At 40.9% G+C, this 17,319-nt stretch overlaps 1 long non-coding RNA gene across 1 annotated transcript in view; it reads left to right on the forward strand.

Annotated features, from left to right (window-relative positions):
- Positions 1 to 9,831, forward strand: part of LOC110344928 (uncharacterized) — a 46,525-nt gene extending 36,694 nt beyond the window's left edge. The window contains exon 4 of the long non-coding RNA XR_002387891.2: positions 8,731 to 9,831. This is a non-coding gene — a long non-coding RNA (uncharacterized LOC110344928). The remainder of the gene's footprint in view (positions 1 to 8,730) is intronic.
- The last annotated feature ends 7,488 nt before the right edge of the window (positions 9,832 to 17,319 follow it).

The following is a 17,319-nucleotide window of genomic DNA, read 5'->3' on the forward strand; positions in this document are numbered from 1 at the left end:
AAAAAACATGATGTATAAAAGAAAAAAATTGATAAACGAGATTCCATCAAAATTTAGAACTTTAAATGACATTATTAAAATGAAAAGTAGTCCTTAAACAGACCATATTTACAATGCATATAACCTATGAGCAGAATATATAAAGAATTCTTAGAGCTCGTTAATAGACAACCCAATTAAAATGTAGACATAAGAAGATGATAAATATCCAACATAGCACAAGGAATGGTGTGCAACTCTAGAATCAGAAAAATACTAATCAGTACAATAATAAGATTGAATTATACACTCATTAGGGAGATGAAGTTAAAAGTTTTAAAAGCCTTGTCATGACTTTTTCTTTTTGTTGGATTCTCCCCCTTTGTGTTTAATTTGTCACGCCCAGTGGATTCATTCTGCAGGGTTTCCTGGGGTTGTGATCCTCATTGTCTTTTCTAAGAGTATTGTTTAAAAGTTTTGGAGTGCCTGTTTGGTATTCATGAAGTTCCTGAGGTGTTCTTTATCATGAAAGTATCTTATTTCTCCATCAATTTTGAAAGATAGTTTTGCAGGGTACATCAATCTGGGTTGGAGGCTGTTTTCCTTTAGGGCTTGAAATACATTACTCCAAGCTCTTCTTGCCTTAAGGGTTTGCATTGAGAAGTCTGCTGTGATTCTGATTGGCTTTCCTTTGTATGTGATTTGTTTCTTTTCTCTCACTGCGTGTAGAATTTTGTTCTTCTGTTGTGTGAGACTGAACAACAGTTACTCCATTTTGTAATAGGGCCCCAACTTGTCTGCTTCTGTTATGGATCACCAGGTAAACATCGAGTTCCAGGGATGTGCTTGTTGTTGTGCCAGGAAGGTCTGTTGTGTGCGTAGTGTTCTGTCATGCTTGCCCAACTCCATATCTGAATATGTTATCTTAAGGACAATCTGTAAAAGGTCTGTTTTATCTCTCTCCTCCGCTTTTGTATTTCTGCTTGCCAACTTCCCCTGTGACCCCCTATAAAAACAGCCTCGGACTCTGAGCCAGTTGCCTCTCTAAGCTACTTTGCTTTGGGAGTGCCGTCTGGCCAGACTAATAAAGGTCCGTTTTACTTTCCAACTTGTCTGGTGTGTTCCCTCCCGGGTGATCTTTGCTGTAGTCAGCTCCTCGGAGCGTTTGGTAAGGCCCATGGTCTTACATGTTGGATTTCTGGAATCCTAACTATTATATGCCTATGTGTAGATTTTTTTTGATTAAGGCTAGCTGGAGTCCTATGTGCCTCACTTATCTGTATGTCAAGTTCTTTTCCCCTCCTTGGGAAGTTTTCTGACATCACTTCTGTGAACAGTTTTTTTTATGTCACCTGCACTCTCTCCTGTTTCTTCATTGACTCCAATCAGTCTTATTTTATTCTTCTTTGCATCGTCTAGCAGCTGCTGGATTGATTTCTTGTGTTCCCTTACAATTTTAAAGCAATTTTTCTTTTCCTCATCACTAATTGCAATCTTATCTTCTATATGTAAAATTCTATCCTCACATTGGTTCATTCTGCTGTGCAGACTTTCCATGGAGTTTTTAATCTCTTGGAAATCTGTTTGTATCTGTTTTATGGATTCCATTTGTTTCCTATGTTGGGATTCCATCATGTTCCTCAGATCCTCTATTTTTTTATCTGTGTCCTCTCTAGATTAATTAATCATGTCTTGCACCATGAGCACAATCTTTGCTGTTATCTGAGTAATTATTTCTGATTTCATTTTTCCTAGATCCTCTTTTGTTGCCAGTTCAGAGAGTCCAGGTAGTTGAGTATCAGATTGTTCCATCTCATTTCCCTTTGGGGTTGCTGTAGGTGATCCAGAAGTCTGTTTTTGAGACTTGTTCATGTGTCTTCTCATTTCCCCAGGAGGGGGTGCTTCTGGCGCCCACACGGCTCACCTTCTCTGCCCTAGGAGCTTGGGATGGCAGCAGGGGAGCTTCCTTCCGGGTGCTGGGACCAGCTGAGCTTCTCTGCCCTAGGAGCCTGGGATGGAGGCAGGGAGCTTCTTTCCAGGTGCTGGGACTGGCTCAGCTTCTCTGAAAACATTTTAATTTTGGGGGGGGGCACCAGGAATTGAACTCGGGCCCTTGCACTTTCAAGGCAGGCAGCAGAACCACTGAGCTAAATCCCTGGCCCTATCCCATGCGTATTATCAGACTATAGTACAATGAAATTGGAAATCAACGCCAAAAGAAATAACACAAACTGCTTAAACACATGGAAATTAAATACTGCCCTCTTGAACAACCAATGAGTCTCAGATGAAGAAATTAGACAGTTTCTACAATTAAAAGATAATGCTGCCATTTTTTCCATTTCTCAGCATTTTTCCTTTCCCTTCTTTCCTTTCCCCTGCCCCTCCCACTACCCCTACCCCTTTGGACCTTTTCTTCCTATTTTGCATTATCGATTATTCATTCTAATCATTGGTACCTTTTAGGTATACAATATAATGACATTCATCATTGGAAATTTGCACCTTTACATAATCTCTCTTGGTTCTTATTTTTCACCCTTGCCCAGCCCTCCCTTCAACCCCTCCATTCCTCCTATTTACAAAGATTTTGTTCCTATTTTTCCATTTTCCCATATTAATTCCATTCCCTTCTATCCTTTCCCCTAGCCCCCCCCACTTCCTTCCCCTTTGCCCCTTTTCTTCCTATTTCACATTACTTATTATACATTTTAGTCCTTATTTACACTTTCAGTTTCTCACACCAGAGAAACTATTCAGTATTTATACATGCGTGTCCTATTTATTTCACTTAAGAGTATTGCCTCAATGTGCATCCACTTAGCTATAAATGTCTCTAATTTCTCATTTTTTATTGCTGAGTAGTACTCCATTTTATAAAAAAACCAAAGTCTTTGTAAATAGGGAAGGGTGGAGGGGGTGAAGGGAGGGCTAGGAATGGGGAAAAAATAAGAACCAAGATGCATTATGTAAAGGTACAATTCCCAATGAGAAATGTAATTGTGTTGTATACCTAAAATGTACCAATAAAAGAATTTAACAACAACAAAAAAAGAAAGGTAATGCTGCCACAATATACCAGAATTTATGGAACACAATGAAAGAAGTCCTATGGTGGAAATTTATAGCAGTGAATTCCCACATCAGAAAAACAGAGCAAGCTCAAAGAAACAACCTAATGTTGAATCTAAATCTTCTAGAAAAAGAAGGGCAAAGCAAGCCCAAGTTCATATGAGAGAGGAAATTATAAAGATAAGAGCAGAAGTTAATGCAATTGAGATTAAGAAAACAAAACAAGGAATCAATGACTCAAAGACTTGGTTCTTTGATAACTAAATAAAATTGACATCTCCTCCCCACCCCCGTGCGGGCTTTTCTCTGGCCAGTCGCTCATGGTCTGAGGCCCTGGGCAGGCGTTGGGAAGGGCTGTTTGTTTGAGCTCTGACCCTGTGCCTGTCCACAGTTCCCTCCCGTGAGGAGGGCACACCCCCAGCCTCAGATGAATGGGCTGGGCTGTCTCCTGGGCTGCCAGGGGGCAAGCTGGGGAGTGCGGGGCTTCGGCTATGAACTCACCCATGGACTCCAGCACCGGGCAAGTGCTGAGGAAGAAGCCACCTGAGTGGACGCCTGAGGCTGAACACTTAAAGAACCAAGTATGTATTTCAAAGTTAAGAATGATATTCTCATTCAGACTTTAACATTGAAAAGTTAATTCCTCTGTGATAAAAACAGCATGGTACTGGCAAAGAAACAGACCCAAGGACCAGTGGAATAGATTAGAAGATGCAGAAACAACTCCAGACATACTCAGCCAGCTCATCTTTGCCAAAGGGGCCACACACCCTCACTGGAGGAAAGGTAGCTTATTTAATAAATGGTGTTGGAAAAACTGGGTTTCAACTTGCCAAAGATTAAAACTAGACTGGTATCTATCACCATGCACTAAACTAAGATGAAGTAGATTAAAGATGTAAATATTAAGACAAACACTAAACTTGCTGGGAGATAAGTTAGGTAGAACTCTTGAAGACGTTGGCATAGGAAAAGACTTTATGAGCAAAACCTCAGTAGCACGGTAACTAGCACAAAGAATCAACAACTGGGATCTCATCTTAAAAGCTTCTGCATTGCAAGAGAAGCCACCAACAAAACTAAGAGACAACCTACAATGTGAGAAAAAATTTTCAGCAGCTGTACCTCAGACAAAGGGCTACTATCTAGAGTATATAAAGAACTGAAAAAAATCAGACCTCCCCAAATTGAAAGACCCAATTCAAAATGGGCATCTGAAATGAACAGACATTTCTCAAAGAAGTAAAAGCAGCAAATAAACATATGAAAAAATGTTCAACATCACTGATCATTTGAGAGATTCAGATGAGAACAACACTGAGATTCCACCTCATCCCAGAAAGAATGGCTGCTATCAAGAAATCAACCAATAACAAATGTTGGCAGGCCTATGGGGAGAAAGGAACCCTTCTCCATTGTTGGTGGGAGTGCAGACTTGTGCAACCACTGTGGAAATCAGTATGGAGACACCTCAAAGAACTAGTACTAGAGGTCCCATTTGACCCAGCTATTCCCCTGCTTGGGTATCATCCCAAAAGAATTAAAAGAATTATACCACAGTGATATATGTGCACCCATGTTTATAAATCAGCACAGTTCGTAATAGCAAAAGCTTGGAAACAGCCCAAGGGCCCATCAACTGGAAACTGCATAAAGAAGATGTGGTTTTTAAATAAAATGGAATACTACTCATCCATAAAGAATGAGAAACTAGAGACATTTGTAGCTAAATGGATGCATATTGAGCCCATACTCTTAAGTGAAATAAATAGGATACATATATGTAAATACCAAATAGTTTCTCTGGTGTGAGAAATTGAAAGTGTAAATAAAGATTAAAATAATTAAAATGAATAATTGATAATTTGAAATAGGAAGAAAAGACTCAAAGGGGTAGGGGAAGTGGGAGGGGAAGGGGAAAGAAAAGAAGGGAAAGGAAAAATTATGAGAAAAGGAAAAAATGGAAACAAAGTCTTTGTAAATAGGGAAGAGAGGACAGGGAATGGGGAAAAAATAAGAACCAAGATACATCATGTACAGTACAAGTACCCAATGATAAATGTAAATGTATTGTATACCTAAAATATACCAATAAAAGAATTTAAGGAAAGAAAAATAAATAAAATCAACAAACTCTTAGCTAAACTTATCAAAAAAAAGGAAAGACTCAAGTCCATCCAATTAGGAATGAAAAGGATGAAATCACAACAGATCCTGCAGAAATCCAGAAGATCATCAATATCTACTTCAAGAACTTGTATTCTAACAAGATGAAATACAGAAGAAATGGGCAGTTTCCAAGGTACATATGAATTACCACAGCTGAATCAAGAAGATATAAAAATTCTAAATAACTGAATATGTCAATGAAATTGAAGATGTAATTAAAATCCTACCAACAAAGAAAATTCCACATCCTGACAGATTCACTGCTGAATTCTAGAAGAAATTTAGAGAAGATCTAATGCTGCTGCTCCTCAAACTCCTTAATGAAATTGAAGGGGAAGGAGCACTCCCAGATTCATTCCTGGAAGCAAGCATCACTCTATCTGGAACCCCTGCAGTGGATCCTGATCTCCTGTTTGGTGCTACAATGCATGGTGAGAAGAAAGACGTAAAGACATAATTAAATAGGCAGAGAAAGGGACCTGGGATGACCAGTGTTTGAGCAAGCAAAGGCCCTGAATAGCCAGCACCATTGATATCTATTGATGACACAGTCATTGTTAAGTTGGAGTAAGAGGGCTATATGGAGAGGCTATGTGTGGTTGCTAATGATACATTGCTGACACAGGCAAGGCTTGTAGAATAAGAGACAAAGCATTCTTGTGTTAGGCTGGGAATGGAATTTGGGTAAGAGTCACTCTGACCTTGGCTGTGTGTTATTTCATATGGTTTGATCAGACTCATTTCTTAAAAGAAGCCAATTGCAAGGTTAAGTCTTTACAGCCTGCACTGCCTACAGCCTGCTTTAGGCATAATCAATGGGGCAGTCCCCCACATTATCCTGATAGCAAAACCAGAGAAGGATCCAACCAACAAGAGAAGTATAGGCCAATCTCCTTCATGATCACAGGCACAAAAATCCTCAATAAGAAACTGACAAACAGAATGCGGCACATTATCAAGAACATTATACACTATGACCAAGTAGGATTCATCCCAGGGATGGTTCAACATATGCAAATCAATAAATGTAATATATCAAATTAACAGAGCCAAGGACAAAAACCACATGATCTTCTCAATAGATGGAGAAAAAGCATTTGATAAAGTCCAACACCCATTCATCATAAAAACCCTACAGAGACTTGGAATAGATGGCCTTTATCTCAATCTTATAAAAGCCATCTAGACAAACCAACAGCCAACATCATATTAAATTGTCAAAAACTAAAAGCTTTCACTCTAAAATCAGGAACAAGACAAGGATTTCCACTATCATCACTATTATTCAGTATAGTTCTGGAAACACTAGCCAGAGCAATTAGACAAGAGAAAGAAATAAATGGAATAAGGATAGGAAAGGAAGAATTTAAATTATTATTATTTGCAGATGGTATGATACTCTACATAGAAGACCCCAAAAACTCCATCAAAAGACTTCCAGATTTAATAGCCAAATTCAGTACCATAGCTGGACACAAAATCAAGACTCAAATAACATTCTTGTACACAAATAACAAACTCACTGAGAGAGAAACTAGGGTAACCACAGGTTTCACAGTATCTTCCAAAGGAAGGAAGGAAGGAAGGAAGGAAGGAAAAAGAAAAAGAAAGAAAGAAAGAAAGAAAGAAAGAAAGAAAGAAAGAAAGAAAGAAAGAAAGAAAGAAAAAGAAAGACAGATTTAGGAATCAATCTAATGAAGGAAGTAAAAGACAAAAGACCTTTACATTGAAAACTCTGAAAATGGAGTACTCTGGAAAAGAAGATGGGTAGAGAATATCAGGAAATGGAAAGATATCCCTTATTCTTGGGTAGGAACAACTAATACAGTGAAAATGCCCATACTTCCAAAACTGTTATAGAGATTTAATGCAATCCCAATCAAAATACTAATAGTATATCTCAGAATTAGAGGCAACAATCCTAAAATTCATTTGGAACCAGAAGAGACCTAGAATAATAAGAACAATTCTGGGGAACAAAGGCAAAGCAGAGGGAGTCACAATTCCTGACTTGAAATTATACTACAAAGCTATGATGATAAAAACAGCATGGTACTTGTCAAAAAATACATCTGATGATCAGCAGAACAGATCAGAAGATGCTGAAACAATGCCAGACACACTCAGCTACCTTATCTTTGACAAACACCTTCACTGGAGCAAAGCCTCTTTAATTAACAGTTCTGGAAAAACTGGGTTTCCACATGTTATAAAACTAGACCCATATCTCTCACCATGCACTAAACTAAAATTGAAATGGATCAAAGATATAAATATTAAAACACTAAATCTGCTGAAAGATAGTGTAAGTAGAACTCTTGAAGACATAAGTGTAGGCAAAGACTTTATAAACAAAACCCTGATCACACAGGAACTATCACAAAGAATCAACAACTAGGATCTCATATTATTGAAAAGCTTTTGCCAAAAAAAAAAAAGCTTTTGCACAGCAAGAAAAACCATCAACAGAGCAAAGAGACAACACACAGAGTGGCAAAAATTTTTTGACATCTGTTCCTCAGACAAAGGACTACTATCTAGAATATGTAAAGAAGTCCAAAAAATCAGGGCCCCAAATTTAAAGACCCAATCCAAAAGGGGTATCTGAAATGAATAGACACTTCTCAGATGAAGAGGTAGAAACAGCAAATAAATATATGAAAAAATGTTCAACATCACTGATTATTCAAGAGATGCAAGTGAAAACAATGCTGAGATTCCACCTCACCCCAGAAAGCATGGCTGCTATCAAGAAACCAACCAATAACGAATGGTGGTGAGGCTATGGGGAAGAAGGAACCCTTCTCCACTGTTTATGGGAGTGCAGACTGGTGCAACCACTGTGGAAATCAGTGTGGAAATTCCTCAAAAAACTAAAACTAGAGGTTCCATTTAACTGAGCTATTTCCCTTCTTGTTATCTTCCAGAAAGAAATAAAGGCATCATACCACAGACACATATGCACACCCATGTTTATAGCCACACAGTTTATAATAGCTAAATGTTGGAAATAGCCCAAATGCCCATCAACAGAATGGATAAAGAAGGTGTGGGGTTTTTTTATACAATGAAGTGCTACTCTGCCACAAAGAGGGATAAACTAGGTAAACGGATGCATCTTGAGACCATACTCTTAAAGAAATCAGATGCACATGTTAAATATTGCATTGTTTCTCTAGTGTGAGAAACTGAAAGGGTAAATAAGAACCAAAATGTATAATAGTTATTGGGACATAGGATGAAAATATTCAATGGGAATGGACACAGGGAGGTAGGAGGGTGAAAGGGACAAAAGGAAAAATAATAGAAAAACAAATAGAAACAAAGCTTTTGTAAATAAGTAGGGGAAGATGGGTTGAAGGGAGGGGATTGGGGAAAAATAATTAAGTTATATCAAGTACAGGTGAAAATTCTGATGAATGTGATCATTATGTATATCTAAAATATAAAAATAACATTAATAAAAAAAGAATTGGAGACTTATGCTTTATGTGGTATGTTCATACCCAGGGCAGCAATGAGGAGGCGAAAGAGTTGGAAAAAAGACAGACATCAATCACTGGGAAACATTGATCATGATCTCGCCAGAGCTTTGCATGGACAGGAAGAGCCCAGGTATTCCCTCAGAGGTGTGGAACTGGGGACCTCCCTGGATCGGGCTGCAATGAGCCTGTGCCCTGGAGCAGGAAAAGGGGAAAGTGGAGCATTCTTTTTCCTCCCTCTCCTTCTCTTTCTGTTAACAAAGGCTACCCCAGTGTATTAGTTATAGTTTAACTGATAGGCTCTTAACTGGTAGGGGACTGTGCAGTGGGTCTGGAGCATCACAGAGTTGGCTCATGCAGTTGTGGGCCAGGTTGAACCATCTCCATGGAGCCGTCTCCATAATCTAGTGCAGGAGCTTGATATGCACAGCGAGTCAGTTTCGAAGGAAGAACCCAAGGTGTCTGGAAGCCCATGAGGATGAAGTGAAGCTGCACCCATTGTGGGTGGTCCCTGTGGAGAGTGTAGTCTGGCCCAGGAGTCAGACAAACCGAAGGGAAGAGCAGCTGCCGGCCCAGCTGCTGCATCCTCCAATGTGGTGAATCAGTGGTGGGCAGGATGAGCAGCTACAGCACAGCTGCCTCTCCCTTCCACTTCCCAGCCTTACGAACCTTTCCTTCTGGCCCTCTGTGGGGTAGGGAAACCAGAAAGCCCAGGATCGCAGTGCTCGGGCTCAGGCTGTGGGGTGAAGGGGATCAGTGGGTTCCGTTCCAGTACAACTCCAGGGCAGGTGCTTCTCCTGCTACCCCAGTGTGAGTAACTTATATAGCCAAGGCTGCTTCGCTGGTGCATGGCCACCTTGGTGTATGCCCATATGTGCCCAGATGCCCATGCTAAGACACACAACGGCATGACTGCTGGGAAATTAAGCCATCAAGTTTGCTAACCGATCCCTGCCTCTCCTTTCAACTGCTCACTGCCCAACCTGTGGGGCCTCTATCAGAGACAGCGAGTGACTCTGGGTGCAGCTGTCAGAGCCCAGATTTCCATCCACTTCTCTCCCATGTCTCTCCTTCCTTCCTTCCTTCCTTCCTTCCTTCCTTCCTTCCTTCCTTCCTTCCTCCCTCCCTCCTTCCCTCCCTCCCTCCCTCCCTCCCTCCCTCCCTCCCTCTCTCTCTCTCTCTCTCTCTCTCTCTCTCTCTCTCTTTCTTTCTTTCTTTCTTTCTTTCTTTCTTTCTTTCTTTCTTTCTTTCTTTCTTTCTTTCTTTCTTTCTCTCACTTCAGAAATGTCTCCAAAGTGCATGAGAGCCAGTGTGACTTACAGTATGCATAATGTGAAGTGATAACCACTTATTTAAAAATTAAATAATGTGTAAATTTTACTACTTTATCACTGAAGTTTTTAACATACAGATACATCATTCTCTGTCACGCATGTATGGGGTGGCGCCATGCTAAGGTTTAGAAATACAAATTCTAAAAGCTGGCTTTGAATGAAAGTTACCTTCCGTTCAGGTTCTCCCATGTTTCTCCAGATAAATCTTGGTGATGGGATTAATCTGATGGGTTATAGTGAGTAGGGGGAGTTTGAGACTACAGTGTGGTCATCAATATTCTTTCATGGTTTGAAATACTTCATACTATCTCAAAAGTATCCTAAAAATATCAAATGATCAATTAGTCAATTTTCATGGCTTCCTTGTGGGAGGTAGATCAGTTTTAATTCCTTGATTACCTTGGGGTGGAAATGCCATGTAAGACTTTCAGAGTCTGACAGCAGGGATACTATGGACAGCCTCAAGAAGGAGATGCAGGCAGTTGGTGTCCATCCTTCATATTGATTTCTGCAGACCCCACCCTACCCCAAATACTTCAGGTACTGATAAAGCTCTTGTGATGCAAACAACAGAAACATGACTTGGCCTAGATTAGTCCCAAAGAAGACTCTATTAGGTCTTAAAACAAAATGTCTAGAAGGAGGCTTCCAACATGGCTGAATTCAGAGCTCAACTGATATTATTAGATTTCTCTGACATGTGCATGTGCGCACGCACACATGCACACACACAGTTCCTACCAGACAACAGCACCAACACCAATGTGTAAAAGGAAGTTTACTTGATAGTTATGGTGGAAGATCCTTAGGGGAAATCTGACAGCTCAGCTGGAGTGATTAGGGAGCTGGGGCTTTAAGACCCAAGAAATAAGCCAGGACTCCAAGGAGGGTGGTGGAGAGAGGACACTGGAAATTGAGTTCCACCATGTAAGCCGTAATTCAGTCAATCATGCCAGTACTCATATAAGGAAACCCCAATAAAAACTCTAGGCACCAAAGCTTGAGCAAGCTTTCCTGGTTGGCAATACTCTCTGAACATTGTTGTATTTTGACACTGGTGGGGAGAGCTGAAGATGATGGATTTTTCATATCCGAAGCCCTCCCAGATCCTAACCTATGTATCTCTTGTCCTCACTTCCATCCTTTTTATTGTAATAGAACCATAATAACAGGTATAGTGTTTGCCTGGGTTGTTCTAGCTAATTTTCAAACTTGGAGTTGTCTTAGTTACTTTTCTCTCATTGCTGAGACAAAATACCCAACACCCCCAAGTTAAGGGAGGAGAGGTTTATTTAGCTCACAGTTTGTAGAGGTTTCAGTCCATAATCGGCTGCCTCCAAGGCAGGGTGGCACATGGCAGAGGGGCGTCATCAAGGAGAACCACTTCATGGTGCCCACACAGTAACAAAAACAACAAGGGACTTTAACAGCATCTTTCTCCCCTTTTATCTTATTCAGACTACTGGGATTAGGGGGCTGCCAAACCAATCCTTCACATGTAGTTGTTTAGTAATCACACCCTTTAATTTTAGCATCACACCCTCTAGATTCAGCCACCTATTATGCATGAGCCTTTGCGGGTACATCTAGACCCAAACCATAACAGAGATGATCCTAGAAACCTCTGAATTTGTAGCTGGCTGGGTTGAAATAAAGCGGTCCAGTGGACACCCAGACTTGCAGCTGATGTCTGGGTTGAGGCCAGGCTCATGGGGCAGTTTGATAGCTCATTATAATTGGTGTCAGAAGTTTTGGGTAGATTGGCAGTTTGGAGGACTGTGTTTCTGACCTTGAGTTTGCTTAATCCCAATACCTATCAACAGAGAAAAGCAGAATCTGAAAGAAAAAAAATACTGGATAGACAAAAAATAAAACATCAACCAAAGTAAAACAGATACCCATCTATCTCCCTTTTCAAGGTAACTCACTGCACAAGGAACCTGGCACGTGTGATACCATCTCACATCATCTCATCTGTTAAGCCCTTTAGGAAATGGTTACATGAACCTGTAACATTGGCAGCAAGTTGTATTTCTTACCTTCCCTAACTACCAGTCCTGAGATTTAAAAAGTTATTGATAATGAATGAATGTACTACTTATATTTTATATTTACTTTTGGCTAAACTTTGATTTTTTTAACCCAAATCAAAGAGTGATCCAGAATATAAGCTTTTAAAGGACAGGGACCTGTTAGAAAACTGCCAGGTGTCAAGTTGGCCAGCTGGGGCAATGAGCCAAGCAGTCTGGTCTGTATGCATGCATTGTATTAGTGTAGGAGAGAGGCCAGTGAGAGAAAGAAGGGGTTGGCTTCCCCACTGTTCCAGCTTCTCCAGGAAAGGCACTAGGTGATGGAACAGAGAGGGAAACTGTCTCACTGGTGTGGAACACTTACTCTGCACCCCTCCTATGAGGCTCTCTAGTCAAAGGCTTTCTAGTTGGCCATGGTGAGACCTAAAAGATCACATTTGGTTTCAGAGTCAAGACTCCTCAAGACTTAGTTCTGGTAGCTCCCTAATGCATTTCAGTATCTCAAACAGGGCTAGGCACACAGTTGGTGTTCTGTGAGCTGTTGTTTTTATAGATGGTGATGCAGCTGGGGGAGTAGAAGCACTGCAGAGACTCCAGGGCTATTCTGATGGCCCCATCTTACCAAATGTTGGAGCAGCTGGCTCCAACCTTCATGAGTTCCAGCAACGCATCAGATGACTGGTCCAGCCAGGTCTCCAGCAGCACGAGCATGGTGACAGTGGGATGTTGGCTGCAGTAGGAAAGCTGATGAAGGAGCTGACAGGATAACAAAAGTAAAGGAATGAATGAATGGTTACACGAGGCTCCTAAACAGCCCTCTTGTGCTAACTGTGTGGCCAGGTAACATTATAATGCTCCACTCTCATTTGAGGAAAGCAGATTAGGTGATAAAATTTATAACAACTCTATGCAACTCCTGCTATTTGGCCTTTGGGCCCACCCACAATGTCGTGGTCACAGTACTCTGTGTTCCCCATGGTCAGCAGAAGAAACGTCCTCCTGTCTCTAACATTGGCTACTTCTCATTTAAAGAGGGGGCTCTGCTGATCTCTGCCTGCTGCTCCCCCATCTGTCCTGACAGTTTGTGCATTTGCCCAAATTCACAGCTATAATTCACAGCTTTACTCTGCGACGTAGGATGGCTTTCGTGTTCTGTGTCAACTCATTGAATTAAAGGGATTAAAGAGATAGCATTTCTAAATAAGAAAAGCCTCTTACATTGAATGCTTCCTGAAAATTTGCATATTTTCATGTCATTGCTTTATAAACTATTACCAGGAAGTTAAATCATTATAGTCATATAAACCATACGATGAAGTGGAATTTTTTCTCTAATGAATTTGTTTTTAAAGAAACAAAGATTGTATTCAAATGTTTCAAAGATGTTTTCTGTGATCCTGTATTATTTAAAACTCATCCATTAAACATCTGATAAATAGGTCTATTACTTTTATTAAAGCTGATTAAAAACTCATTTCAGGAGGATGGAATGAATTATTACACAATGATTTCATTGCGATACATCTTTTTAAGTGTCCAGTTCACAAAGAAACTGAAACACAATTTTCTCTGCAAATTGATAGTGGAACAACCATTCGTGTTCATGTGTGAGCTCAAGTCTGTCTTTGATCTTATCACATTTTTGGTGGTAGAGGAGATGGAGTTGGCACCGCATTATTATTTTTCTAGCACAGAAAATTATGCCAGAAAATAAATCATGTTCTGGGTTGTCATAATGGCCTTAGCAGTTATGACAGGAAAAAAGAATAGTTACAGCTACCCTTCAGTGCACAGTGAAATAGTGAACAATTTGTTAAATATCCCCGGAGTCAATTAAACTGGCATATGATCAGTTTGGTGGCTGTCAAGCCTCAAGGGTAGCCAATTAGAATTCACCAAAAATGAAAATGGATGAATGTGGGAAACCAGTGTTAGATTTATGGAGAGAAGAAGCAAATGTACACTGAGCCAAAAATAACCTGGGTGGACATTCTTTAAAGGAGGTCAGGAAGCCATGTTCACAGTGATTTGAATGTTTTCTCTGTGATATTTTAAGCCATTACTACAAAGAAATTAAATTAGTTGGATTTAGTCTATACAGGAGGAGATAAAAACTCTGGAAATTGTAGCCATTATTAATTTTGCTAAAGAAGCAGCCTTGCACGAAGCATCAGAGTGATCTTTCTTTTCTTCTGCATTTAAACTACAGATAAACACTACAGATTGCTACAAATGATTGCTAGTGAAATGCTGAGGACTGTATAGCAATTCCCTTTAAAATCAGATATGCAATTGTCAAGATGTGTGAACAGTCTAATGATGGATGTTCGTTAGTTCGGTGCTGTCAGGATGAGTTACTGCTCCATGTCTCTGATACTGATCCTGTTTTTTGCAGTCATGATTGAGTTGTTAAGGAAAAAAAGCATTTCACAGAGCTCTGCCCAATTGTTTCCAAAACAGCACCAACTTGAAGTATCATTGGCTTGCTCTGCAGCAGCCAAACCCACAAAACAAATAGGTTAGATCTATCCCAGAGTCTTCTGCAGCAATAAAGGGAGTCGCCCTCCTTAGAGCAAGGTGCAATGTTCCAACACAGTTATTCTTATTGGAACAGACTAAAGAATCTACTTCAAATGAGGTTGTTGGTTGTCCCATGGAAGCTATGTCAAAATAAATATTCAACAACTCTTCAGAGCTGTAATTTGTTCATTCTCCCATGAAACATTGGTGACCTGTGAACCCTATAAACCTGACTTTGTTTAGATGGAAGGAAAAATTCTTTCACTACAGAAAAACTTGTATGTAGCTTATGTAGGGTGAAATTAGTTCTTTGCAAAGGGGATATTTTCATATGCCAGATGTCTGGAAGCAATAGCCCTCTGTTACTTGTTTACAATAAATTTTATTAAGGGAAAAATTCCAAGTGACAGATGTCACCCATGAATGTCCACATCAGTTTAATGAAGTTGTGGTTCTAAATATATCACTGTAGGGTAACTATTTAAATGGAAGGCCAAAACTCCTACTGGGTGTGATTGAAAAACACAGTGAATTTAAAAAAATTACAGTAAAAGACTCATTGCCATTAATCCCCTTCACTTTAACCATGCGCATCATTCTGGCCACTTTCTGAAGCATTCTGGCGCTCTTCTCTCATGAGAATCTTGAGTTATGCTGTCGTAGTTGCTTCAACGTTCTGAATTGATTCAAAGTGTGGACCTTCCATGGTCATTTTGATTTGGTGAAGACCCAGAAGTTTCGCAGCACCAGATCTGGTGAGTATGGTGGGTAAGGAGACACTGATATTTTCACAAGCCTGCCTTTCTGTTGGGTCACATGCAGCAGCAGCATTCACCATAGTTTTGGTTACACCCAGTAAAGACATGCAGAGGACCTCCAGAATGGCTTCAGAGAGTAGGAACAATGACGGGATGGAGTGCTCAAAGCGAGAGGGCAGATGTGGTGGACGAACTAATGGTCGACTTGTGACACCCAGCTGAACTGAATCAGTGTGGTCTAGGCAAGGAAGACCCACCTGAGGATTGTTGCCAAAAGCCATAAAAAGAGAACTGGAGGGGAAGATTGAGGGCTCTTGATTTTCTTGGAGAAGCTCCCTGCAGGTGGTTTTCCTGATGCAAACTCTGCTGTTCTCAGGGTTGGAGGAGCTTGGGTCCTCGCTGCCCTGGGGGCGGCTGCTGTTCTCCTCAGGGGAGCGCTGGTCTTCACTGTGAACATTGCCTCTTGGCTCCAGTGCAGATCCCTTAGCCTGGTGGTGCAGACCCTTCATCCCATGGCACAGACTTTCTGGCTTGCACCACTGGCCTTTGGGCCTTCCTGGTGCAGATCCTCATATAGACAAACATGAGACACTGCCGTGGGCTCTAGGCCACTGGCTGGACTCATAGAGGACACTGCCTTGGGCTCCAGGCCTTCAGCTGGACTTGTGGGGCACATCACTGTGGGATCCAGGCCTTTGGCTGGATTCATTGGGTCTCTAATGTGCAGCTAGATCTCTTACACTCCTCGTTCATAATCCTATAAACTATGTGTCCTGTGTTAAATTTGTTTCCCTTGCAAACTCAGACTACAACAGCATATTTTGAGCATATTAATAGCAATGTGTCTTTTACTGTAGTATTCAAAGTAAACATTAAACATATATTTCAATCACAGTTTGTACAATTTGCTAGGATGTGATACTTTTTAGATTTGTGGGAAGAGGCACTGTAAAGTTTGCATAAAAAACATATATCTCATCCTTCTTCATACCCAAATGTTCCTGAACATAAGAGAGTGCTTGAACGTAATAGATAGTCAGAAGCCTTGATAATGAAAATGATGATCATCACAATTCAGTGCTTTCTATGGAGTTGTTTGGCTAACTAATGACAAAAATTAAGGTGACTGCTCTGAGAAGTGTGAGCAAGCCTGGACTATGCCTTCAGGAGCAACCAAAACTTTCATTGAAAACTTGGAAATTTATTCTTTCTTCCTAAAAATAATCATTATGTCTCTAGTAGGTATAAAATATTAGGCAAGACATTCTAAGTGGTGCATAGTCACTCTGTGATAACTTTTGGATTTCCTGGCTTGACTTAGGCTATAGAGAGTGGCATTTCCTTTCTCTGTACTGAAATTTAGGGTCTGCCAACTATGGACTTCCAGTTGCTGGGAGGTTCTAATACTGGTTTTAATGATCTAGAATTGCAGCAACAGAGCAGTACTGGCCGAAGCAGTACTATTGGACTGAGTAGGGCAACAGCAGACCCCGTGGGACCATTTATGTCCCTCATCACCAACATCCAGACCAAAGTGTGTGTTTAAAGTCCTCACTGAGGCCGCCTAGGGCTATGCATGGTTCCCGTGTCCACAGGCTTTGTTTGGAAATGTCAGCACACTATTTTAACCTCTGTCCAATGCAACATCCATTTCCCATACAAACCTGAGGGACCCTTCCTCTGTTGGCATCACATCATGGCCTCTTGGCCTCACAGAGTCATCTCTCTGTTAGAACACATCCTGCACTGGCATGGTTTGAGCCTGTCTCCCATGGGTGCCTGTGTTGGAAGCGTCGTCCCCAGTATGGTAGTGTTGAGAAGTGGAGGCACCTCTAGAAGCAAAGGCCTTGTGGCAGGTCCTGAAGTTCTCAGGCCAAGGGATCAGCATAGCTCTTCTGGGACCCTGGAGAGCTGTAAAGAATGCCGGCTGCTCTTCTCTCTGGCCTCATGCCTCGCTGTGTGATCTCTATTGGTC

Source organism: Heterocephalus glaber, unplaced genomic scaffold (assembly GCF_053883595.1).
Source record: "Heterocephalus glaber isolate CG9 unplaced genomic scaffold, H.glaber_assembly_v1.0 deba00000768, whole genome shotgun sequence".
NCBI classification, from domain to species: domain Eukaryota; kingdom Metazoa; phylum Chordata; class Mammalia; order Rodentia; family Bathyergidae; genus Heterocephalus; species Heterocephalus glaber.